Source organism: Sphaerodactylus townsendi, linkage group LG14 (assembly GCF_021028975.2).
Source record: "Sphaerodactylus townsendi isolate TG3544 linkage group LG14, MPM_Stown_v2.3, whole genome shotgun sequence".
Classification (NCBI taxonomy): domain Eukaryota; kingdom Metazoa; phylum Chordata; class Lepidosauria; order Squamata; family Sphaerodactylidae; genus Sphaerodactylus; species Sphaerodactylus townsendi.
The window spans coordinates 37,762,690-37,789,531 of record NC_059438.1 but is presented as its reverse complement, the minus strand read 5'-3'; the positions used below and the strand labels follow the sequence as shown (position 1 = coordinate 37,789,531).

Below are 26,842 nucleotides of genomic sequence, written 5' to 3'. Positions count from 1 at the left end.
AGCCTGTGCCTGTGTGCATTCGTTTCCCCCCCAAGGACCGGCGCAGCGGCTGCGTCCTTGCCACAGCCCCGCCCAGGAATGCCCCGCCCCCGGAATGCCCGGCCACGCCCAGCCCCATTGGCATTATGCCACAGTTTGAATCCCACCACCATGGGAACTTGTTACTAAAATTTTTGGATCCCACCACTGAACCATACAATGAGGTCATGCTACTCAACTGGTGGGTTTCTACCCTCAAGTGGGTGGGCATCGTCTTGCAGGTGGCTCCCTTGGCAAGGAGTGGGAGCAGGATCCTTGGAGAGCGGAGGCTAAGTCAGAAGGCTCTGGGCTTGCTTCCTCCCGGTGGTAAGAAATGAAGAAAGGGGCTGCCTTATTTCACCCTTTGTCCCTGGTTCATTCCATCTGACAGGGGTTCTGCCTTCCAGGTTAGGGTGGTGTGGGAAGAGCAGGGTGCGTCGATTGGTATCTATTGCTTCTTGGACCTGTGCTGTCAGTGGCAGAGTAAGAACCCCACAATGATGTTGTGGCAGCAGCACTGTAGGGGCTTAACTCAGACCGAGAAGCACAGAAGGAAACGGGCATGACTTCTGAAGCTTCCCAGACCTACACTTCTGGCCACAGAGGACAAGGCGAGCCCCTGCAGGAAAATGGGTCCCACTTCAAAAATGTTTTGGCCAATCTATGGTGCTCCAGATGTTCATGGACTACAATTCCCACCAGCCCTTGCCAGCATGGCTAATTGGTCGTGCTGGCAGGGGCTGATGGGAATTGTAGTCCATGAACATCTGGAGCACCACAGGTTGGCCACCACAGGTTGGTCACCGTCTAGGGTTGCCAGCTCCTGGTTGGGAAGTTCATGGAGATCTGGGGGGTGGAGTCTGCAGAGAGACCTCAGAGGAAGGTATAAATGTCATAGCTGTCATGATATATATAAAAAAGAGTAAAGGTTCACTAAAGGGTCATTTCAAGTTAGCAGAAGTTTGCAAACCCAGAGAATGGAGACAGTCAGTCTAGGGGCAAAAGTAGCAAAGATTGACTAACATGATTGGTGAATTCGGCTGTAATTCTAGACCAATGAGAGGCTGTTGCGTGAATGGGGAAAAGGATCCCTGGTGTATGCATTGTATATGCTTTGCTAAGTAGAGATAGAGTCTGAGACTGAGTTGAGTTCTGTATGTGTTGAACTTTGTTATTGCTGAAGAGTTCTGTGTAGTATTATAGTCTTGTATAGGATAGACTTGTGTAACCTTGCAACTGCTAAAGTAAAAGCCTTCCTATGGAAAGAACATCTTGAGTGGAGAGTGTTCTTTTCCAAGAATGGTAGGAGGTTGCAGTGAGTGCAAGAAGACTATAAACCTTCTCATCTTACCAGAGTGACTCCGCTTTAAACTCTGCTGATAATAGCGCCCACCTGCCAAAGCAGCCATTTTCTCCAAGGGAGGTGATCTCTACACTCAACAGATCACTCGTCATTCTGTGATATTTTCAGGCCCACCTGTAGGTTTACAATCCCAGCTGCAATCCCAAAAGAGCCTTCTCCACATGTATCTGTATGGGTGCTCCAAGGGGCCAAACTAAGTCTCAATCCAGCTGAAAGAAAAGCTCCTTTTCCCAGAGTACCAGTATATCTTATTTTCGGGTGAGGTCACCAACCTCCAGATGTTGGCTGGAGGTTTCCTGGGATTACAACAGATCTCCAGCTGACAAAGATCAGTTCAGAGATGAGTAAATGGCCACTTTGGAAAGGGGGGGCTCTAAAGCACAGGTGTCAAACTCGCTGCCCTCTAGATGTTATCGACTGCATCATACTGGCAGGGGATGATGGGAACTGTAGTCCATAACATCTGGAGGGCAATGAGTTTGACACCTATGCCTAAGGCAGTGGCAGCGAACCTATTGGCCATGCTGGCAGGGGCTGATTGTAGTCCATGAACATCTGGAGTGCCATAGGTTCGCCACCATGGGCCTAAGGCATTACAGCTCTTTGAAACTCTTCCCAAACCCTGCAGGTGTGGTGTAGTGGCTAAGCGTGGCTGACTCTAATCTGGAGAACTGGGCTCGATTCCCCTCTCCTCTGCATGAGTGGCAGACTCTCATCTAGTGAACAGGATTTGTTTCCCCGCTCCTCCACAGGAAGCCTGCTGGATGACCTTAAGCCAGTCATAGTTCTCTCAGAGCTCTCTTAGTCTCAGCGACCTCACAAGGTGTCCGTTGTGGAGAGGAAAGGGAAGGCAGTTGTCAGCCACTTTGAGACTTTTTACAGGTACAGAAAAGGTAAGGTATAAAAAGTCAGTTCTTCTTCCTCAGGCTCCACCCCCAAGATAAGAACAAATGAACACAAGAACAAGCCTGCTGGATCAGACCAGAGTCCATCTAGTCCAGCACTCTGCTACTTGCAGTGGCCCACCAGATGCCTTTGGGAGCTCACTTGCAGGATGTGAAAGCAATGGCCTTCTGCTGCTGCTGCTCCTGAGCACCTGGTCTGCTAAGGCATTTGCAATCTCAGATCCAGGAGGATCAAGATTGGTAGCCACGGATCTACAGGTACTCCCCAATGCAGAGCTAGCAGTCCTAGTTTTGGGCCTGGGGCTGAGGCTGGTCTAACAGGCAACATCAGGGACTAATGCCCATCCATCTCAAGAGAGCAGCGGAAGCAGATGGGCTGGTTGGTCACCCGAGTGTCCCACACAATTGCTCAGGGAGCCAAACAAGTAGGGGCAAGAGGTGGTGTGGGGGTAGCTTGAACCTGCTACTGCCCGCTCAGTCCCATGGTGGCCTGGAGAGGCCCTTCTTGCTGGGGCAGGAGCCATATGTGAACAGATGCACATCTCCTTGCAAGTCTGCCTCCTCAGAACCGTCCAAGGTTCTCAGAGGAAGGCGGTTTTTTTGGCAGCCTGTCTGGGGTCCCTTCGGAGGAGGGAGGAGAGTCCTTGGAAGCAGCAGTGGCGTAGTGGTGAAGAGCAGGTGTACTCTAATCTGGAGGAACCGGGTTTGATTCCCCGATTTGCCGCTTGAGCTGGAGGCTTATCTGGGGAGTTCAGATTAGCCTGTGTACTCCAACACATGCCAGCTGGGTGACCTTGGGCTAGTCACAGTTCTTCTGAGCTCTCTCAGACCCACCCACCTCACAGGGTGTTTGTTGCGAGGGGGGAAGGGAAAAGAGTTTGTAAGCCCCTTTGAGTCTCCTATAAGAGAGAAAGGGGGGATATATAAATCCAACTCTTCTTCTTTGCATCTGGTGACCCAAACAAGGCATTTTTGACTTGCTGATGGGTTTTGACTCCAAAGGAGGGGGGGATTATTGCCCTGTTTTATTGAACTGTTTTCATCACAGTCAACGTAATGACAAAAGATGGTAAAAGAAACAGCCACTAACGGCAGCTTTGCTACTGATCACAGAGAGCGCCCTGCCTGGATGCAAAACGTCGGCTCCGAACCACCACTTCTGCTGCAGGCAGCCCTAAATGTGCTGCTGCTTCCCGGGGGACCGCCTAGTATTGTTATTTAATCACACAGGGCGCTATTTTCAGGCACCCATTAATTTTATGGCCTGAGCGAAGATGTGTGGAAAGGAGATCTTGCCTGCCGGAGCTCCAGCAATTTATGACAGGGTGTGTGCGTGGGCGGCTCCCCAAGAGCTTGGGGGCGGCGGTCGGATGGCAGCCGGGCCAGAGCCTCTGTCCAGTGCCAAGTTTCCTTCGGATCCCAAGTCCACTCGCTACTCCCTGCAGTTGTCTGCTTCATCTATTTTGGAGGCCTGTCAGCCAGCTTCATTTCGACGCTGGGTTCGTCTGTAACGCTCTGCAAGCTCACCTTGTCAGTCTCTGTTTCTGGTCGTTCTGAAGACATCGATTGGCTGCAAACATAAATAAATCACAGCAGGCTTCATCATCCAGGCAAAGTGGTTATTTCAGATCCGTAAACATACTTGAAGTCCTCGACGTTCTTCAGCTCCTTTGTGGTCAAGCGGGGGCTGGGTTTAAACATAGCGGAGGGATGGAGCTGCCGCCGAAAATCGTGGTGACTTTCAGCACAGGCGGGCCGGGTGAAGAGCCACACCTGGATCTTATCAACACCCTGCCTGCAGGAAGCCATTTTCGGTGGCAAATCTAAATCTTCCATAAAAATTGTTCTGTGGTCAGACGTTGGGACAGATGAGAAAGAGGCACGATACTTCAACTCTGTAGTCTGCAGATTTCTGATAGCTGAGGCATGCTTGATTCTTACGTCCCTGAAGGGGAGTATTTCTATAATGTGGAAAGAATTGCCTGCCCATAGGAGGGGCTACCCTTGAGGTCCTGTGGCTCAGAAGGAAAGTTGTCAGTTACCATCCCTTGATGGTAACTTGTGACTGCATCATACGTCAACAGTTTAGACGTTAACCTGGATACCTCCTTATCAATGAAGGTCCAGGCAGTGGTGGGATCCAAAAATTTTAGTAACAGGTTCCCGTGGTGGTGGGATTCAAACTGTGGCGTAGCGCCGATGGGGCTGGGTGGGGCACGACGGGGGCGTGGCCAGGCATTCTGGGGGCAGGGCATTCCTGGGTGGGGCTGTGGCAAGGACGCAGCCGCTGTGCCGGTCCTTGGGCGGGAAACGAATGCACGCAGGCACAGGCTGCCACGCATGCCGGTGCACCTCCTGCTAGACTGCTTCAAGTTCTGCGCGCTACTGCTGAGAGGAGGGGCTTAACTAAGGCCAAAATCACGTGGCAAAGTCACCCATTAGTAACCCCCTCTCGGCACACACAAATAATTAGTAACCTACTCTCGGGAACCTGTGAGAACCTGCTGGATCCCACCTCTGGTATGGTTGCTTGGAAACTGAAGTTCTCCCCCCTCCCCTTGTCCGTGGCTGAAAGGCCCTTTGGCATTCAACTGCCACTCTGCCAAAACAAACACACAAGAGACCATTTTAGTTGTGGAGGAAGCACAGCAACCATGTAAAACATTTGAAGGGGAAGAAAAGAATTCCTAGAGCTCATAGTAAATTATGAGAATTTAATCAAGGATAAATGTTAAAGAACTTCCGTGCGTACCCCAGCAAAGCAAATGGGCTTGCAGTTTGCGTAGTCGCACACCAACCCACAAAAGTCCCATTGGAAGTAAGGAATGTTTAGGCCCCCGCCTACAAAGCTGTCTTGTCCGCCTCAATATGGATGGTGCACATGCAGCGTTGTGTTTGACACACTAGAACTGAGTGGCTGATAAAGCATCCAAGCAATATGAGCTGATGAGTTCATATTCCAAATGATAATTATGAACGGTGGTGCCAGTTCTGCACTGAGCTATCAAAGATCAGCTACCACAATCAGAATTTCTGTTTCGTCACCTCACCCCCTGCATCAAGCTTCGCAATTGTGTCTGTCCACAGTCATCCAACAGTGGAATAGTCTTACCAGGGTGGACTACATCAAATGTGTCCTAGATCAGGGGTCTGCAACCTGTGGCTCTCCAGATGTTCATGGACTACAATTCCCAACAGCCCCTGCCAGAATGGATTTGTAGTCCATGAACATCTGGAGAGCCGCAGGTTGCAGACCCCTGTCCTAGATCAAATCAAGCCTGAACTCTCCATAGAAGCTAAAATAACTAAACAGAGGATATTGTACTTTGGTCACAGCAGTGGCGTAGGAGATTAGGAGCTCATGTATCTAATCTGGAGGAACCGGGTTTGATTCCCAGCTCTGCCACCTGAGCTGTGGAGGCTTATCTGGGGGATTCAGATTAGCCTGTACACTCCCACACACGCCAGCTGGGTGACCTTGGGCTAGTCACAGCTTCTTGGAGCTCTCTCAGCCCCACCTACCTCACAGGGTGTTTGTTGTGAGGGGGGGGAAGGGCAAGGAGATTGTCAGCCCCTTTGAGTCTCCTACAGGAGAGAAAGGGGGGATATAAATCCAAACTCCTCCTCCTCCTCCTCCTCCTCCTCCTCCTCTTCTTCTGAGAAGCAAAGTCTTTGGAAAAGAAAATAATGCTAGGAAAAGTTGAAGGCTGCAGGAAAAGAGGCAGAGCCAACATAGATCGACTTAATCAAGAGAGCTAAGGCCTTCAGCTTGCAAGACCTGAGCGGTTGACGATAGGATGTTTTGGAGGACATTAATTCATAGAGATGGAAATGACTTGACAGCACTTAACACGTTAGCCAGTCTTTCAGCTCTCCATCTACACAACGTAGAACAGTGCAAGTCTCTCAGGCTCTCTGCTTCTCCTGGCAACAATTCCAAGAGAACAGAGCCAGGGATTCAGTCCTTCTGGCTGGCGGACTGAGGTCATTATCTTAATTTCCCACAGGCTGATGAAAAAAACTTGGCTTGCAAACACTGACCATTGTCATAGTCTGCTGGCTTGAAACAGGGGATGGCTTCACACCGTCTTACTCAGCCTGCAAGCCATTGTTAACCGCCCACGGGCCACCATTAGCACAAAAATGCCAGATGGCTCCGTAAGGGCTCTCCATTGGCTCAAAGAGTGATGTCGCCAGCCCATTCAGTGAGGAATTGGCAGCGGTCAGTCCAGGAGCCAGAGGTCTTCGCTGAGGTTGGCTGGGCGATTGAGCAGCAGAGGGGTTGCCTGAGGGACACAGAGGCACGAAAAACCGAATCTCACGTACATTGAGAGAGGTGTGACAAAACACGGGAAGACGTGGAAGAAAAAGTAACAAACCACTGTTGGTACCAACAGTGAAAAGAGAATGGAAGGCAGGATGAAAATGGAAACACCGAGACTCCTTTAAAAAGGGGCGGGGGGACAGCTGGGGAACTAGAGTAGACACGGGGGTGGATCGGGACCTTAAAACAGCCCCAGCAGGGTCACCACGTTGGGCACTGGACACCTGACCTCCAGATCCCCTCTAGGACAGCAGCTCATCAGGGCCGATCCTTTGTGAAGTAACGGGCCGTTTCACTTTGACTTCCTGCAACAAGACATTTCCTCCAAATCTGGCTTCTTTTCTCCTGCTTCAATGTTTCAGCACTGTAGTTATTTTGCAAGCCTAAACGCAACATTTTCTAAAGTTCACACCATCAGCAGACTCTTGTGGGTTTTCCGGGCTGTGTGGCTATGGTCTGGTGGTTTTTGCTGCTAACATCTTGCCTGCATCTAAGGCTGGCATCTTCAGAGTGCCACAGAGAGAAACACACCTTGGTCGATTCCGCACTTGTGTTATCGACCTAAGTTCGAGCTGCGTTCGACCTAAGCGCTCCGCACAACCACTGGGATCGACGTGGTTTTGTATTACCTTCGCCCCATGTAACGGTCAAATTTCCGACTCCAGTTAAGAACTACTACTTTTTCAGGGAACCACGCTCGAACTCAGCTCGATTCCAGTAAAGTGCGGAATCTCTGGTGCCAGGAGTCCCCCATTCAGCCAATCACAGCTGAGTGTTTCGGGCTTGTGTACAGCTGGCCAATCAAAAAACACCACCTTCGTCCCTCCATTCCTGTGGCAATTTTTTTTATAACGTGTGTGGAGATAGATGGAACATGGCCATAGAACAGTAGCCAATCGGAACGGAGCGGTGAAGAGGCACAGGATGATTCCGCCCTCCAAGCTGGGATCAAGCTGGTTGCAGTGGGGAACAACAGTGGCTTCGACCTAGGTCAGTACCCTTCTCAGGGAACTGGGTCGAACCTATTTTACTCGTGTGCGGAATCGCCCCTTGTCGAGACATTAGGAGCAAAAACTATCAGACCATGGCCACACAAACCCCGAAACTCACAACAGCCCTTTGATTCCAGCCATGAAACATTCACGCAGTCACTTTATGCACATGAATACGTCCCATTCTATGTAAGAAAAGTCCTGTTGTTTTTCGGAATCCAGTTTTCAAAAAACTCTTTATGGCACTGGTGGAGACACTGTTGTGGAATGCATGCCCTTCAGCATGTCACATTCTTGACACATCTTAAACCCCACTCTTCCTTTGTCATGCTTTCCTGCCTCACCTCATACGAATGCTCTCTTTCAGGTCACAACTTTACTGCTCCTTCCTGCATGACTTTCTTTTGAAGGATCTTTCCCCTGGAGGCAACATGAAAGCCAGAAGGGAAAAACTAGTGCAGAGGCCTGTACAATTTCTCCAGCACCGATACCAACTTGAATACATGGGCAGCCTGCTAGATCAGACCTGTGGTCTGTCTAGTCCAGCATCCCTTCTCACACAGTGGCTAACCAGTTATTCTGGAGGGCCAACAACGTGGCATAGAGGCCAAGACACAACCTTGTTGCCGACTCCCAGGCACACGTACTCGGAGGTTTGCTGCCCCAAGATATGGAGGGAGATTCCCTTAAGTCACCATGACTAGAAGCCACTGACGGATTTCTTCTCTGTGTATCTGTCTAACCCCCTTCTAAAGCTACAAATGTTCTTACAGTTACACAAACCTGGCCAACAGATAACATTTCTCAAGCTATGAAAGAAAAGTGTCCATTTTATTAATGAAATGGCACAAATCAACTGCATGGTAATGGGCTTGCAGCATCTCTGGTCAGGCATATCCATTCCACAGTCCCCTTGCCGGGGTCCTTAACTAGCATAGAGTTTCCTCATTTTCCAATACCAGGTGAATTTCATTATTGATCAGATATATCAGAAATACAGCTGTTTTTCGGAGGGGATGGCAGTGTTCTTTCGCTCTCATTTTCCAGATGTGGGGAATCTGTCTCAGGTCTTAAAATTATGGCCTGGAAGATCTCCACCACCACCCCAACCCCCCTTTATCATGTTGCGTGCATGCTGGTTTTTTGTCATTGTTGTTGATCCCAATAAAAGGTGCTATACGGATGGTGTCTTGTTCGAGGATTTTGAAGTGGAACAGCAGCATGGCTGCCAAGAAGAAGAAGAAGAGGAGGAGGAGGAGGGGTTTGGATTTATATCCCCCCTTTCTCTCCTGCAGGAGACGCAAAGGGGCTTATAATCTCCTTGCCCTTCCCCCCCTCACAACAAACACCCTGTGAGGTAGGTGGGGCTGAGAGAGCTCCGAGAAGCTGTGACTAGCCCAAGGTCACCCAGCTGGTGTGTGTGGGAGTGTACAGGCTAATCTGAATTCCTCAGATAAGCCTCCACAGCTCAGGCGGCAGAGCTGGGAATCAAACCCGGTTCCTCCAGATTAGATACATGAGCTCTTAACCTCCTTCGCCTACGCTACCTTCTATCCTCAACTTATCTCATGTCCTTTCGAGACTTCCCTATAAATTAGACAACTGTATACAAAGTCAGACATGTCGGACCTGCACATTTAAATCCCTCGGCCAGCTTATGGATGCAACCAAACATTTTAAGAAAAGACACTCCGAACCTGATAGGAAAGAAACTTCAGTGATTTGCTGTACCTGTGTGGTTTTCTTCTCAGGCAGAAGCTAAAATCCGTGAAAGAGTACACTGTGCGCCCATAACCACCACCACCCCCTCAAGCATTTTTTAACTCACAGGTCAACAAACAACAGTAGAACCATGATTTAAGGGCCCCTTCAAACTGTAGGGAAGGCTTTCCGGAATGAATGCTCTTTCCCTGCAGGCATGTACAAAAATACAACTCTGCCTATAGAAAAATAGCTTTCAGGAAGCATTTGACTTTCCCTTGACATGTTAGTTTTCTACATGCAGGAGCTTCCACACATGAATGTATTCTGGCACAGGAGCCTCTATCTGTAGGCCTCAAGGGATCCAGATCAGGCATAGGTTACTCATATCTGGCACAGCCAAGGTGTGTGTGTGGGGGGGGGGGGGCATCCAGATTTGGGCCCAATCACAGAACAGTTTTTCAATGTATGGGAGATCTTCTCCTGCTTAAGGCAAACCAGACGTGTGCAAACTGTGTATTCTCTCTTAACAGAGTGCATGAAAAGGGGACGTTGAAGGTATTTATAAGCCCATGAATAATATATTCCTTCACCTAGAAAACAAGCATGCCGGAGAAGTGGTCACATCAGACCCCTTCACCCTGATACACTAGTTTTCTGTGTGGAGAGAATTTTTGCAATGGAGGAACACACTCATGTGGCCCTCACTTGCTGGCTCTTACACCCAAACACAAGTCCACCACTGTGGTAAGAACCATGCCTAAAGTCACCACAAGATGACAAATCTTTCTCCCTACCCAAGAAGTAATTGCCCGAAGTCAGTGATGGTGAACCTATGGCACGGGTGTTATTAGCATTAAACCTAAGACCTAGTTTTGGGGAAGCAGTGTTAAGCGCTGTTAAACCCCACTGATTTTCATGCAAAGAACAAAAGCACGATCCTTTACCTGGGAGTAAGCTCGGTTGCTGGCAATGGGGCTTGCTTCTGAGTAAACCCTCCTAGGGTTGTGATTCACCCACTCGAAGAGTTGCATGGTTGCTTCAAAGCACAGCCGACAACTACCACCAAGCTTTCTCCTGAGTAAAGCACGCCTCAGAGCCAACCATTTTTTCTAAACTAAAACCTCAGTATTCGGGTTAAATTGCCGTGCTGGCACTTTGCGATAAATAAGTGGGTTTTGGATTGCAGTTTGGGCACTCGGTCTCGAAAAGGTTCGCCATCACTGCCCTAAGTTTAGAGCAGAACTTGTGAGATATGTGAATGCAGTGTTCTGTAAACGCAGACACCCTCCCTTTCGGACAGATTTTATGTCCAACAGCCACAGAAGCAGGACTAGGCCCGTACCTTATTTAAACTATTCTAGAAGAAAGTATGTGGAAAATTACAGTGAGAAAGCCCTGATTATTAGTGCAAAAGGCCAAAGTGACCTAAGCAGAGACCTTGAATCTCCGTGAAAAGACAGGACTATAAAGAAAGCAAACAAACATTTATACAGGTCGGAATTTGGCACCACAAACGGTGTCTCTTTCCTTCTGTTTTAAAATCATACTTCCATAAATTAACATTCCAAGTACTAGTAGGTATAACAAAGAGTTATTTATTAGAGTATTACACTGCAAAATCCTCCTGCCTATCCAACTGCAGGACAACAGGATCAAGCCCTAAATAAATAATAATATGTACAATTGTATCTAAAATAAATATATAATTTAAAACGAAACATCCTTTTTTTTAAAATAGTTTTCCCTCTCTTACGGGGTTCCAAAGTTAGATTTTTGTCAGCAGTCTTTCACAGTTAAACCCTCAGCGGGTGTCTGAAGGAATCCAGTTTACCAGTCCACTGTCTGCGAAGACTACTTTCCAATGTCATCAAGGCAAGGCCCGACTCTTCCCTTTGTGCTGTGGCTTCACATTGCAGGGATAAACCTGCTGCAGAGAAATGTCTCTCTGTTTCTGTCTCCTTGGCCTGTTCTTCCAACTTGAGGAGGCAGTATTCTTTCTTCAAAGCAGCAATGAACTGGCGCAGTTGCCCTTTGAAAGATGGCGCCCTCTCCTACTCATGCAGACTCCCCTTGGACTTTGAAATGTGTCTTAGAGAAAGTTTTATCCACTGGGTTGTGAAGGCAGAGCTGCTTTTGCATCCTAAAATACAACACAAAAGGGGGTCAAAACAAGGCAGTCAATCTACTCAACAGTCACAGTGCAGGGTGGAGAAGGGGGAGAGACGTGTCAGTCTGTCGCTGTTAAAAGAACAGAAAAAGGGAGTCTTGGTGACACTGCAAAAGCGAACGAGGTTTTATTCCAGCTCGGAGCATTTGTGGACTACACCCCACATGTTCAGACACATGTCAAGGGTCCTCACTAGTCAGTCATTTATATCTGAGGTTGCGACAGAAAATAAATTATAAACAGCAGGACAGAATTGCAGGAAGGCCCAGGAAAAAAGAAGAAGAGAAGAGTTTGGATTTATATCCCCCCTTTCTCTCCTGCAGGAGACTCAAAGGGGCTGACAATCTCCTTGCCCTTCCCCCCTCACAACAAACACCCTGTGAGGTAGGTGGGGCTGAGAGAGCTCAGAGAAGCTGTGACAAGCCCAAGGTCACCCAGCTGGCGTGTGTGGGAGTGCACAGGCTAATCTGAATTCCCCAGATAAGCCTCCACAACTCAGGTGGCAGAGCTGGGAATCAAACCCGGTTCCTCCAGATCAGAGTGCACCTGCTCTTAGCCACTACTCTTAGCCACTACGCCACTGCTAGGGAGTAACTATGTAAAATTTGAATGTGACCAAGGAACAGAGACCATTCCAAGTAGCAATCTTGGGTGTTCTTTCTAACTTTGAGCAGCTGTTTGCAACCTGCAGCAGCTGAGGGGTTTCTAGTTTCCTGTGTGCAAAATGGTGGGATTCTAGTTCTTTTGCGAAGAAGAGGAGGAGTTTGGATTTATACCCTGCCTTTCTCTCCTGTAAGGAGACTCAAGGCAGCTTACAAACTCCTTTTCTCTTCCTCTCCCCACAACAGACACCTTGTGAGGTAGGTGGGGCTGAGAGAGTTCCAAAAAAAAACTGTGACTAGCCCAAGGTCACAGAACAGGCTTCACGTGTAGGAACAGGGAAACAAATCCAGTTCACCAACTTAAGAGTCTGCTGCAAATGTGGAAGAGTGGGGAATCAAACCCGGTTCTCCAGATTAGAGTTCACTGCTCTCAACCACTACATCGTACTGTTTGTTGTATGCCTGATGGTATTTGGCTACATAGTCTTGCACTATGTATTCCACCTTGAGTCTCTGTGAGGACGGCAGGCTATAAATAAAGTAAATAAGTATGACCCAAACATTTCTCCTCTCATGCACAGCTGCTGTGGGATCGGTCCTTTCTGTTCAAGGAGGACCAGGACAAATGCCACCACTGTCCCCTTTTGCCACCTCAGCCACATATTTGGAAGGGTTACCTTGAAGTCCCAGTATTCATCAGTGGTTGACAGTGATGCCCAGCTTGACCTTCTCTTCATTTTCTACATCATAAACTCCTTTCTTGTGACACCTGGAAAAACCAAAGGGGAAAGAGACTCAGCTGTCAATGCGGACCACAGGTACGGTTCTCATCCCAACCCTGAGACCCAAGAATTAGAAATGCTGCCTTGTGCCTTTGTCTTGAAGGGTGTCCACACTGAGCACAAGCTCTGGAACACCGTGTGGAGATGAAACCAGACTTTGTTCGTTGCTTCAATTAAACAAGCTTCTCTGGTCCTGGGCTCAGCTAAAGTAAAAAAGAGTTACTACAGAGGTCTCCAACTGTTTTAAGCTTGTGGATTATCTGGGATTCTGACACAGCACGGTTGGGTGCAGCAACAAACAACCGGTTACAAAATGGCCACCGCAGAGGCGGGCCAGCCACAATTTAACTTCAGTAACATAGTGCAGATCCTTCTGTTGTGGCGGCACATGTATCGAAGCAGCATTTTTAAAACCTGCACAGCCAATCAAATCTTCAATAGTAAAAAGACCCACCCACTTCCTAATAACGTTTGGCAGGTCCCAAAAGGTATCAGCAGGCACAGTGGTGACCTATACACCATGGACTGGGGCTAATTCTACAAAGCTAAGAGATGGACAATATATGTGGACTGGATGAAAGAAGCTCGAGTCATTGAAGAAAAATGGGAGAAAGAGGCTACAAAGAATGAACTTACTGCTGTTTGTGTGAAAAAACTAAGAAGAAGAAGTAATGGGGTGGGAGAAAAGGGAAAATGTATTGTTTGAAAATGTATGAAGAAAGAAATTATTATAAACTGTAAAATTCAAATGATACAATAAAAATGTTTTTAAAAAAATTCTACAGAGCAGCTGCTGAATGGAGATTAGATCAGGGTTCTGTAACCCGCGGCTCCAGATGTTCATGGGATTACAATTCCCATCAGTCCCTGCCAGCATGGCCTTCCCACCAGGGGCTGATGGGAATTGCAGGTCCATGAGCATCATCTGGAGAGCTGCAGGTTGCAGACCCCTGAGCTGATAGACAACAGGTCTATCAACCTAAGTTCCGCGGGCTGGAGAACTCTCACTTGAAACATCCACAATCCAGAGGCTGTTCAGCGGTTGAATAAGGCTCAGATTGTAAACGCTTTTGTACTATTCCCACATGCTTACAGAATGACTCCTGCTTCCAACAACCACAACCATTTGGGGTCAGCAAGCAGAAGCAAAGACATCCCTAAGGAACTCCAGCAGTGAAGTTTGCATCGAGGTAGGTACAAATTCAGGAGAAGGCTGAGAGGAACAGGACGCCTCCGTTAGGGAAAGTAAAGGCGGGTCTGGCCCCATGAGCCATCAGCGATGGGAGGGCTTTGGGAACAACACATGCCACTCAAAAGATCCCTGGGAAAAGCAGTAGTATGAAAGTCAGCAAGCAAGTACCCTGTTTCCTAATATAAGACATCCTCGAAAATAAGATGTAGTAGAGGTTTTGCTGAAGTGTAAAAAATATGGGGCATCCCCCCAAAAGTAAGACGGAGCAAAGTTTTTGTTTGGAAGCATGCCTGACTAACAGAATACAGGAAATATAAGACATCCCATGAAAATAAGACATAGAGCATCTTGGGAGCAAAAAATTAAAATAAGATACTGTCTTATATTCGGGAAACACAGTAATGTAGTGAGCCAAAACATGTCCTCTTGTGGCCTCTGCATCCCCAAATGCCAGCAGGCAGGACAAAGTCTGGATTTTCCCTCACGCTTCTCAGCCTTGCCGGTTTGTGCCCTACCTGAGCACCAGCAACACGCCAATGATGATAAGGCACAAGGATCTATTGCGGACCACTGGGCGGTGACTGCCAAGATGGTTGTGTGGTCAGTAGCTACAGAGTGGTTCTCCAATCGGGGAGGTTGAGGGGCGGTGAGATCGGGCTCGCGTGGTGACCCTCCAGGCATCTGGAAAAAAACCAAGGCACATGACTTCAACACCAACAGTAACAGTCAAGTCATAACCTGTTGTATCGGTACCACTGACTCCTCGACTCTAGGTTTAAGGCGCAGGGAAGATCGCTTTTGCTCCCTTCTGCATGGTAACACTACCATTAGTCATCTCTGTTTTATGTCTGGCAGGACTGACCTTCCTTGACACTGTAAGGCGGCCCCTCTGAGGCCTTTCTAATTTACTGTACACGGGTCCTTCTCAGAAGCAGTTAGTCCTGGCCAGTAGCTTAAGCTACAAGGGGACGAGGGGGGCGCGGTTAAAATTGGCCAAGCACTCCAGGGGCGGGCGAAAATCGGCCCTCCCCCCCCCACATTTACCTTAGTTCAGGTTGAAAGTTCAGGGTTGAAGGTACCAGTAGAATCTTTCACACTACCCAGGCTTACCTTATGCAGCCCCAAGGTCTCCTGCAGTGTAGTTCCCACCAAGCCTTTTTTCAGCCTGAACTGAACAGGCCTGAACTTTTTCAGCCTGAGCTAAGGTAAGGGGACGGGGGGCGAGAAAACATAGAGTCTGCCCCAGGCGCAGTTTGGCTCAGCTACGCCTCTGGTCCTGGCTCAGGCCAAGCCTGAAAAGCCAAGACCAAACCAGCTTAGAAGAGATCATCTCAGGAGTAGAAATAATGCAGTGTTCTGACTGGTCACTCTTAGCGTGCCTCAGTTAACCAACAGAGAACAAAGATGCAGAACCCAGAGTTGCTGTGGAGTCTGCAAGTCTCAGTAGGCCTGAAGGTTTGTTCCTGCAGCTACAAGACCAGGCAAGAGTCATTTCCATTCATGCTGCTCATCTTTACTTGGCATCTTCTCTTTCAAAGAGAAGGGAAATTACCACAAGTGACTCAAGTGACCCTCTTTTTCACACTTTATGAAGGATCTTCACACTTGTTCCTTGGAGCAGACTCGCTTCTGAGCCCTCGGGTCTTCACACGCCCAGGAGGTGTTACTCACAGGGTAAGAATAACCCCAGGACCACATTCCCCCAGAGGTGAGTCACAGCAGCCGATGTAAACAGCCTTCCAAGACCCACTACACAGACAGGAACGAGGTTCGCTTCAAACATCTAGCTCGGGTGTCTCATACTTCGAAAGAGCTCCATTGAAAGCAACACATTCCACACATCTGTGTCATCGTCGAGCTTCAATGCTTCGATGACGCGGAAGCCAAAAGGAGGACGGCGGCCTTCGAATGCCCACCACCATCCACATCTAAGCACCAGTGACCTCAGCTAACCAGTCGATATGATGCACACAGACCTATTTTAGCAGCATTGTCCCAGGATAACAAAAACCGCAGCAATTTGGAATGGCAGGACACAGCATCAATACAGATGCTCAGCTTGTTGAAGAAACCAAGGGAGACAGACTGCTGTCATCTAGTAGCCCAGCGGTGTCCAACTCTGGCGCTTCAGCTATTCATGGACTACCAATTCCCATCAGGCCCTGCTTGGGTATGCCAGCAGGGGCTGTTGGGAATTGTAGTCCATGAACATCTGAAGTGCCAGAGTTGGACACCCCTGCAGTAGCTGCACCCAGTGGTGGGATCCAAAAATTTTAATAACAGGTTCCGATGGTGGTGGGATTCAAACAGTGGCGCCGCCGCACCCACGCCCCTCCAGTCCCTATTGGGCAGGGAGGTTGCTTTAGTAACCCCTTCTCGGCACTCTGAAAAAATTAGTAACCACTTCTAGAGAAGTGGTGAGAACTGGTTGGATCCCACCTCTGGCTTCACCCCACAAACAAGTAGAGGAAGGACAGTATTCTGCTTGTCCAATAGAAAAAACTACTCCTTATAATGACTGGGGAGGAGGTTTCTGTCTGTTGGTCCGCCTGTATGTGTCTGTCTCTCTCTCTCGCGCACACACCCACAGAGTCTGCAGTCCTCTGCCCAGCACAAACCATGCTCTTAATGCCCATTCTCTCACACTCCAGGAGGGACTACTGTAGCTCACAAAAGGAAAATAGAAAAGTGAGACGCTCAGGGCTGTATCACCTTGTCTCCAAAAGAGAACCGTGAACCAACTGGACCCGCAGATTTCACAACTTGCTTGGAAGCACAATGCAAGAGCAAGGTCCTTTCTTCTGCTCTAGTTCCATTAACTCAAGGGAAGAGTTCCAGATCTGCCTCCACAAATGGAATAAGGCAGCATTTCTATTGTACTTTGCTGGCACGCGAGCCGCTACCTCTCACCACAGGAAAACTTCAGCAGTCTCACCATCAAGAAAATTGGATGCTTCCACATTAGAATATAGTCCCAAACAAATGAGAGAATTATCATTCATTTTTATGCAGCTATAATTTTGTACAGTAGTGTACAAACTATTATTTTGTATGGGTGCTGTGTGGTTTCCGGGCTGTATGGCCGTGTTCTAGCAGCATTCTCTCCTGATGTTTCACCTGTATCTGTAGCTGGCATCTTCAGAGGATCCTCTGAAGATGATCCTCTGAAGATGCCAGCCACAGATGCAGGCGAAACATCAGGAGAGAATGCTGCTAGAACACGGCCATACAGCCCGGAAACCACACAGCACCCCAGTGATTCTGGCCGTGAAAGCCTTCGACAATATTATTTTGTATATTATTGAACATGGTATTTTGATACAAGAGCATTTATAGTTCATCGAATGTCTATCATTAAACTTTCAAACAGATGGGGGAGCAGGACTGGGTCAGCAATAGGACCCCGGCAGAGCATTCTACAACAAAGAAGGCCCGACATGTTGAGTTCTGCGGTGGAGGAATACAGTCTACTAACGTCTTTTTGTGAGACAGGGTATAGTGCTAGCACAACTGTGCAAAAAGGAACCCTAACTTACTTGCAGGAGGGCGCCCTCAGTTCCTTGATGTATTTGCATTCTCCATGGAAACAATAATCCTTGTACCGTCGCAAGCAGGGGTCTCTCTTCTTCCCTTTTCCCTTCTTTCTTTTCTTCCCCTTCCCTTCCTTCGTTGCTGTCACCGCATCTTGTGGCTTGGACAGGAAAGCAACTGGGGGGAAAAAAGGAACAAGATCGCCGTTAGATAGCAGAATACTGATTAACTAACCTGCAGTTATTACAGCCCCGGCCATTATAAGCCCGGCCCCTGGTTATAACCCCGCTTATCAAAAAGGGACAGGTAGGAGGCGATAGGGCAGATCTCCGCCTGACACTCTGCAGAGCTGCTGACAGTTCAGATGAAAAGGGACTGAGCAAAGGTCTCATGCAGGAGAAGGCAGTTTCATCCTGCATGCAAAATGAGCCAAACGCACTTAGGCACTCAAGCAACTCAAAGCACACAGCCTCTGACCACATCTTAACATTCGCCAATGGTTCTACCCTGCCTCTCTTGAGCTGCAATGGCCTGCTTCCCCAGCCCTCAGCCTCAGCGCCACACTCTGCCCACCCCCTCACACACACCCATTTTGTTACGCTTGTCACGTGAAAAAAGGATATCTGGTGGCTCTCCTATGCAGCAGCCAGCGAGTGAAGCGGGCAACACTGGAAAGTGCCGTCGAGTCACATCTGACTTATGGTGACCCCGTAGGGCTTTCAAGGCAAGAGACATTTGGAAGCGGTTTGCCATTGCCTGCCTCCATGGGGGCTGAGAGAGTTCTGAGAACTGTGACTGGACCAAGGTGACCCAGCTGCCTTTATGTGATGGAGGGGGGAATTGGACCTGGTTCACCAAATTAAAGTCTTAACAACTATACCATGCTGGCTCTGTAGACTTGCCCTTATTTCCAGGTGCAACAAGAAGAGGAAGAGGAAGAAGAAGAGGAAGAAGAAGGAGGAGGAGGAGGAGGAGGAGTTTGGATTTATATCCCACCTTTCTCTCCCGTAAGGAGACTCAAGGTGGCTTACAAGCTCCTTTCCCTTCCTCTCCCAACAACAGACACCTTGTGAGGTGGGTTGGGCTGAGAGAGTTCCGAAGAACTGTGACTAGCCAAAGTCACCCAGCAAGAATGTAGGAGTGTAGAAACACATCTGGTCCACCAGATAAGCCTCTGCCACTCAGGTGGAGGAGTGGGGAATCAAACCTGGTTCTCCAGATTAGAATCCAGTAAAGGCTACCCGAAGGTCTGTAACAGAGGTCTCTCCACAGATATTACTAACTGCCACAGCTGTGTACCTGCCCAGCCTTGGTGTGCCCCTTGTCTTGGGGACAACAGAGCAGTTGTCTGTGCTTTCTAAGCCGCACCGGCACATAAAGTTTGCAGAACTCAAGGTGGGACTCATAAGCAACCTCTTTAATTTATGCTGCTTATCTCTTCAGACTTCTGAGGTGCTTCTGGTTCATACACACATTAACGAAAATGAAGATTCCCGTCTGGTACGTTCGCAACAAGGAGCTTTACAAATCTCAAGGATTTGCTTCTGTATACGTGGCATTCGTGAGGAATAAGACCACAGTTGGTTCCTCTGTGTCCACATCTAGCATCTCGCTGGCATTATGCAAAATCCCAGGAGAAAAAAAAGACTTCTCCTCAAAGGAATTCTCCTGCAGTTCCGTTGACAGCTGACTCAAGGCCCAACTAAATATTAGGATTGCAACCAGGATCATTTCTCCTTTCCCACTCAGCCTCAGAAGGGCCCATCTGCAGAGCAGAGGATCTTCTGAAGATGCCAGCCACAGATGCAGGCGAAATGTCCGGAAAAAATGCTACTAGAACACGGCCATACAACCTGGAAACCACACAACACCCCACTTTAAAAAAGAAAAACCAAGTGAGCATAGGCCACAGGAAGATACAAAGTACATACATACATACATAATTTATTTACGGTCATTGACCAGCAAGATCCAAAAGAATTAAAATCATAAAATTTACAGATATTACAAATATACAGATTAAAACAGTTAACAAAATACAGATAATAGACCTCAGGAACTCAGAACATCAGCTCAAGATAATGAGTAGAAGGTCAGTCTAATAATAATTAGTAATAAGGATTAGCTGGCAGAGCCAGTAGTGCTCTGTCGGGCCTTCCTGATTTTACTTGATATCCAGGCAAACTTGGCAACAGAATACGTTAGATTTTTATTGGTATCTGATAACAGTATTTTAACCTTTTCTTTCTTAGCCAAAGGAATGTTTGTCTGGTCAAAGTAAATAATCAGAGGTTTCCTAAAACGAAAGCAACAAATTATTCCCCCCACAAAGGCAAAGGAAGTTGTCCAACTGGGATGCCATTCAGACACAACATACACCTGCTCCAGGGGCCCTCAGCCAGTATGGTGGGGTGGTTAACGTATCAGACTAGTCCAGGGGTCTGCAACCTGCGGCTCTCCAGATGTTCATGGACTACAATTCCCATCAGGCCAGCATTGCCTGGCAGGGACTGATGGGATTTGTAGTCCATGAACATCTGGAGAGCCGCAGGTTGCAGACCCCTGGACTAGGATCTGGAAAACCCAGGCTCGTCCCCACTCTGCTGCCTAACCTTGGGCCAATCGCACACTCTCAGCCTAACCTACCTCACAGGGCTGTTGTGAGCATAAAATGGAGGAGAGGAGAACGATGGGTCCGCATTGGGAAGAAAGGCGGCATGTAAATAAAGTAAACAAAAAAAAATAAACTTAAAAGGCAAGCATGCCCCTACGTGCAGAATCCCAGCCTAGGCCCGTTTGTGGTTCAGGCAGCAATGGTAGAAGGAGATGCTTTAACACTTATCAATGTTTTTTCACCCCGCAGAAGAAGAAACAGAGGCCTGCGACTACTGAACACGTGAGAACGAGGAACCTCGTTGCAGCAGCTGCCAAAGCAACATTTTAAACAACCTGCAGCCAATCAAATCTCCAATAGTCAACCAGAAGTCTTGCGGGGCAAACGCCTTGACTGCTCCCTCTCCTAAAAACACCTGGCAGGTGCCAGAAAAGGTGTCAGTGGTCCCCAGGGGTTAGGCCTGTGGTGGTGGACCTTTGGCACTCCAGATGTTATGGACAACAATTCCCATCAGCCCCTGCCAGCATGGCCAATTGGCTGGGGCTGATGGGAATTGTAGTCCATAACATCTGGAGTGCCAAAGGTTCGCCACCACTGGGTTAGGCAGACAGAGCCAGGAGGCCATCTACTGTGCCTTCCAGAAGGCTGCGGTGCTCCTTCGTAGCACAACTACTGGCAACTCTCAAGACCTTCCCTGCTCTTCCCCAAATAGCTCTGCACCAAAATTCAGCACCCCTCTCCCTTTTCCCAGGCCTTCTCCATAACAACACAGCAGGCTAGTCTGGGGCACGGGAAGCAACTCAGACCCTCCTTTGTCACAGGGGCCTCTCCTGCGTGTCTCATCGCTTTCCTCTTGCCTGTTCTGATCTGTGACTGCACCAACTGGCAAAGAAACACTCCAGAAGTCCCGCATCAATTTATTTTTTGTTTGGGGGTGGGTGGGTGGGTTGCAGTTCATTTTTTGTTCTGCCCAATAAAGCAATGTTTTCTCTGACGCGTGAGGATCCGGTAGCAAAAGGAAGCGTCACGGCATCCAGGACGCACAAGGAGGTGGAAGCCGCAGGGGCAGTCCCAGGATCTGACACACGAACCCAATTTAGCCCTTTCCACCCACTCCCCTCTTGTGAAACTGACCCAGCCGCACCCCTGAGAAGGAGAGAAATGGCCGAACGGCACAGGCTAACTCTAAAGACACCACAAAAGGCACGCAAGAGGTTTGCAGGAGATAGAGCCACAGAAACGGTGACCACATGAAAGCTCAGCCTGCGAAGGACCACCAAAGGGTGCTCCGTCACGCCCCTGCGGAGTTGCCCTTCAGTCCCTCTGGATGTGAACGGTGATGTCATTCGCCTGACCCAATATTGCACCAAAAATGGAGAATCAGAGTTCGTGAGGGAAGCTGGAAGCCAAGGAGAGAAAAACAGGAGGGAGTCAGAGAATAAGCTTTTTAGCGGACAAAGGACGGAGGAGGATAACAATGAGGGCAGGAAGTGCCCAGAGGTGGAACAGGAACGAAAGCTCTTCTACAAAACACTGGGGGGGGGGGGGGGGGGGGTTTCCACAGGCTCCTGTCATGAAGCAGCGACAACGATAGGAAAAAAGAGCTGGTTTTTATACTTCACTTTTCTCTACTTCTAAAGAGTCTTAAAAAGCAGCTGACATTCACCTTTCCTTCTTTTTCACACAACAGACACCTTGTGAGGTAAATGGAACTGAGAGAACTATGGCTGGCCCAGTTGCCCAGCAAGCTTCATATGGAGGAGTGAAGAATCATCCCAGATTAGAGTCCGCTGATCTTAACCACACCATCACCCTGGTCAGGACACAATCAAGATTAAAGGGAAGGATTGGTGTTTGGAATATGCTGCCACAGGAGGTGGTGATGGCCACTAACTTGGATAGCTTTAAAGGGGGCTTGGACAGATTTATGGAGGAGAAATCGATCTCTGGCTACCAATCTTGATCCTTCTTGATCTGAGGTTGCAAATGCCTTAGCAGACCAGGTGCGCGGGAACAGAAGCAGCAGAAGGCCATTGCTTTCACATTCTGCATGTGAGCTCCCAAAGGCACCTGGTGGGCCACTGCGAGTAGCAGAGTGCTGGACTAGATGGACTCTGGTCTGATCCAGCAGGCTCTTTCTGATGTTCTTATGTTCTTAAGGAAAGCAGGACTCAGAAAGGAAAGACAGATCTTCACGTGGGCATCCTGGTCAGTGGAATCCAATACTCGCTGCACTAGGATCCAATTCAGGAACAACACATGCTGGAGACTCGGGCAAGGAGGATGAAATGGTAACCCAGCCAGACGCCCCCAGACGGCATACCTCCGGACTCCCTGACTAAGCCCAGCAAAGTAAGAAGAGCCACACCAGGTAGGTGGCAGACAGCGTGAGTCATCTGTGGATCCCCTCTGTCAACCGACCAACACCTACGGACTGGAAAATCAATACTTCCGTTTGGACAGGCCTACGCACTTCAGAGGGATCAACCCAGGGTAGCAGGCCCCTGAAGCTCCACGTCATTAGTCACCCCTTCTCAGTCGCAAGCCTCCTTGGTGCTAGGGTGGTACCGAGCAATGCCAAACATCCACACTCGCAGACTCTCTTACTTCAGCACACTTAAGAGCGGTGTTGCCATGGCTCTCCAGTGCCGGCAAATATTTTCGTCACGAGGAGGGATGTTGGTGCAAACAGAGCGTGGAGGTGCAGTGGAAAATGCAGAAGAGAGTGGGCCTGCAGATTCTCTGAAGCACAAACTAGGAAGCAGAGCGGGAGGCTCCGGCCGCGCTGGAATACTGGTGAAGCAGGAGCCCCGCCCCCAATCTGGTCACTCGGAAGGTATGAAGCACAGGACAGCAAGAAACATCCAAGAAGCGGTTATTCCACTTGGCCCCAATTTCCCAAGATCAACAGGAGGAAGCAGAAAAGAACAGGCCTTTTGGAGCTTCATGACCTCCCTTGCCAAAACACCGCTTATGACCTGGCAGTCATTATTTTGCAAAACTTTAAAGGCAGGGAATGGGGGAAAGCCAACAGTTGCTTTTCATGGGAGAGCATTCGCAGCACTTAGTACTCCCTTTGGGTAGCTGAGAATGTGCAGGGAGAACGGCCCCTCCCAGATACAAGCAAGGTCAGAAAATAGAAACCAGGAACTACTGAGACATCAACACACTCGGAAGGAAAGCAAAGGCGGCAAGAAACTCGGTGGGAACATTCCAGCCTGGCGCCCCTCCCCTTCCCCGGCTGCAAAGTCCCACTCCTGCTAACTGGCTCGTACACAAGCGAGAGAAAAGGCACAAGACGACTCAGGCTGCCCTCTGATCAGGGCTCCGCCGATTCCCAGGACTTGGCCTGAGCACTGCTTGTTTCTATTCCAGGTTCAGAGGGCTACCGTGCCCATCTGTAACCTCATCTCACACCGTCTCTGTTTTCTTACTGCTCTCGCCAGCCGTCCAGAGACAAGCTTGCTCCGGGCTCCAAGCAGAAAGAATTCTTGTGCAACTTTCCCATTCTAAGCACTCTTCCTTGTAAGTAAAGGACGCCAAAATCAAGACGCGTTCGTCTCTACATAAACGTGCACAAGTGCTTTGCTCAACAGGTGGAATGCAGAGGCTGCCACAACAGAGAGGCCAAAAAGTAGTCCCCAGCTGGCCCATGGGGCACAGAATTATGTTTTTCTGAACCATATCTGCTGGGATTTTATCCTGTCCTTCATGAAGAGGGGCTTACAATGAATCGGACCCAATAAGAAGCCCTCCATACCAGGGTCTACAGCCCAACACAGCTTGCTGTGACTGGCACAAGGACTCAGATTTTTCTTGATCCCAAGACCTTTGAAACACCAGAGATTGGATCAGAGTCCCAGATGGGTAACATACCACCAACATACCGCTACAACTAGAATCGTCACAGGCTTTTAAAAGTCTAAATTTGCTGACCTTATTTTTATGCCCTGTCTCCCCCGCCCCAAAGCAGCTTACATTGTTCTGTTGTTCTCCATTTTATCTTCACAACAACCCTGCGAGGTAGGGTTAGGCTGAGAGTGTGTGACCAGCTAGAGGTCACCCAGCAAACCTCCATGGCAGAGTAGGACTTCGAACATGAGACTGTAACTCAGGGGTGGCCAACCTATGGTGCTCCAGATGCTCATGGACTACAATACCCATCAGCCACTGCCAGCATGGTCAAATGGCCATGCTGGCAGGGGCTGATGGGAATTGTAGTCCATGAACACCTGGAGTACCATAGGCTGATGGGATTTGTAGTCCACAGGCTGATGGGAATTATAGTCCATGAGCATCTGGAGCACCATAGGCTGATGGGAATTGTAGTCCATGAACATCTGGAGCACCATAGGCTGGCCACCCCTACTGTAACTACTACACCATACTGGCTCAAATTTAAACTTTAATCCTCCACTAGTTCTCCCCATTCATGACTGACAGAGTCAGTCCATGCCTTTGGGACACAGGTGTCAAACATGTGGCCCTCCAGATGTTATGGACTACACTTCCCATCATCCCCTGCCAGCATTATGCTGGCAGGGGATGATGGGAACTGTAGTTCATAACATCTGGAGGGCCGTAAGTTTGACACCTATGCTTTGGGAGAATCCCCCCTGCACTCACAGACATCAGCCCTTTCAGTGGACACAACTCTACACGGATTTACTTCATCACTGGATGATGGCCAGAGAGTATGATGGGAGAGATCTGCAGATTGTCACAATTCCCGGCTTAGCACATCAAAGCGCATCCTCCCAGGCCTAAGGGGAGCCCGGGAGCCGCTGCCGCCGCCACCTGCAATCATCACAGGGACCGACGAGTCCCACCCCAATGAACCACCTGCTCCATTCCTATAGAGAGAATCATGGATCTCTATTTCGGCGGCACCCACAGACATACCTCGAGGGAGTTCGCTGAAGTTATCCTGGGAGGACCGAATGCTGGCCTCTCGCTCTCCTCCGTGCGCCAAACTCTCCAGGGCTGGAAGGGGCGGGGGACCGGCCAGATCGCTGCCCTCTTTCTGGCGAGCTTCGTTTCGGAGCAGCGCGATCCCTTTCCCGTCCACCAACACCGAGCAAGCTGCGAGGGCGGGAAAAAAATGACAGATGTTTGGACCCAGGACATCCATACCCGCGCTGCCGTGCGCCGCATCCTTCTCCCACACAATTGCCGTCAAAGAACTTGTCAAGGGATATATCGGGCACTGTTATTTATAGAACCACAGCACAGCAAAAACAAAGGAGAGTTCGCACACAATGCGCCCAGGGTGGGTCCCCGGCGCATACCGAACCCACAATCCTCCCTGTGGGTGTGTAAATGTCACGCAAGTTCACACAGGCGGGTCCGGCATGCACGCCCACAGGTTCTGGAGAGCAACACCTCATGCACACAAGTTCAGGTGCAAAGCGCCCGCACCTCTGATGCCCGCGCAGGGGCACCCGCCTGGCCAATCCCGCGGGCGCAGACATGCTCAACCCCAGACAAACCGCCCTCTGAGCTGACTCGTCTGCACGCCACACGCGTCAAGCAAACACGTCTGAACGTCGCCAAGTCCCGCGGGATTCGGTGTTTCTCGAGATTCTCTCCCACTCCCAGCGCGTCTCCCCGGCCAGACCTCCACCGCCACCCACCCACTCCTCCGCCGCCACCCAGCGCCCCTCCGCCCCGCCAGGCCCCGGTGTCGCCTGTCCAGAGGGCTAAATTTGGCTGCCGGGCGGAGGAGAGGAGCATCGCCCGGGCCGGGAAAGCCCCGATCCCTCCTCCGCCCCAAGGCCCCGCCGGCGCGGACCTCCCCCCAGCCCGGGCGCGCACAGCGCAGCGCGGCACCTGCCCGACGGGGCGGCGGCGGCTGCAGCCCGGGGGAAGGAAGGGGGCTCGTTGGTCCCTGCTGCTGCTGCTGCCCGCCCCGCCGCAGCGCTCCCTCCCGCCGCCTCTCACCTGCCGCCAGCAGCGCCGTCGCGGCCACCCACAGGCCCTTCATGGCGATCCGGGGACAGACCGACGGCGCCCGCCGCCACCGATGCCTCTGGCCGGGGCTCTCGCCTCGCGGGACCGCCAAGCGGAGCGCCGGACCCTCGCCGCCGCCTCTGCTGTTTCCCCCGCCCGCCCGCCTGCCTGCCTGCCTGGGCTCCTCCGGCGCCGCCGAGCCCGCGCGTCCAGCCCCCACGTGCGCTCCGCCACCGACTGCCCGGGCGGCTCGGAGGCCCCGCTACAGCCTCCAGGGGGCGGGCCCGGCGCTCCTCGTCAGCGCCGCCGCCTCCTCGCCCCCATTCCGGGGTGCGGCCGGAGGGCGGAGCGGCGCGGAAGTCCCCAGGGCTCCCCTCGCACGCCCCCGCGAGGCCTCCGCGCACGTGGAGCGAAGCCGCCGCCCAGCCCGCGGAGGGCCCGCCTGGAAGGGGTGCCGCTTGGCTCGCTGGCGCGAGACGCCTGGATGGGGCTGGCCGTCCCGTTGCAGCCCCGCTCTGCCGCCGGCGGACCGTCGGGGAGTGCTTGGAAGGAGGACGCGTGCGCACCAGCAAGGCCCCTCTGGGGCACAACTCGAACCCTCGCCCGCAATAGGGGCGTTCTGTTCAGGCGAGAAGACCCAAACGCGGGCCCCTCCGGTGGCTCCCCTCGGCCTGCTTCATTTCTTGCAACACTTTCCAG

General features: G+C 50.2%; 1 pseudogene; it reads right to left on the bottom strand.

Moving 5' to 3' along the window:
• Positions 1-10,885: 10,885 nt before the first annotated feature.
• LOC125443594 lies at positions 10,886-26,465 on the bottom strand (annotated as a pseudogene).
• Positions 26,466-26,842: the final 377 nt, after the last annotated feature.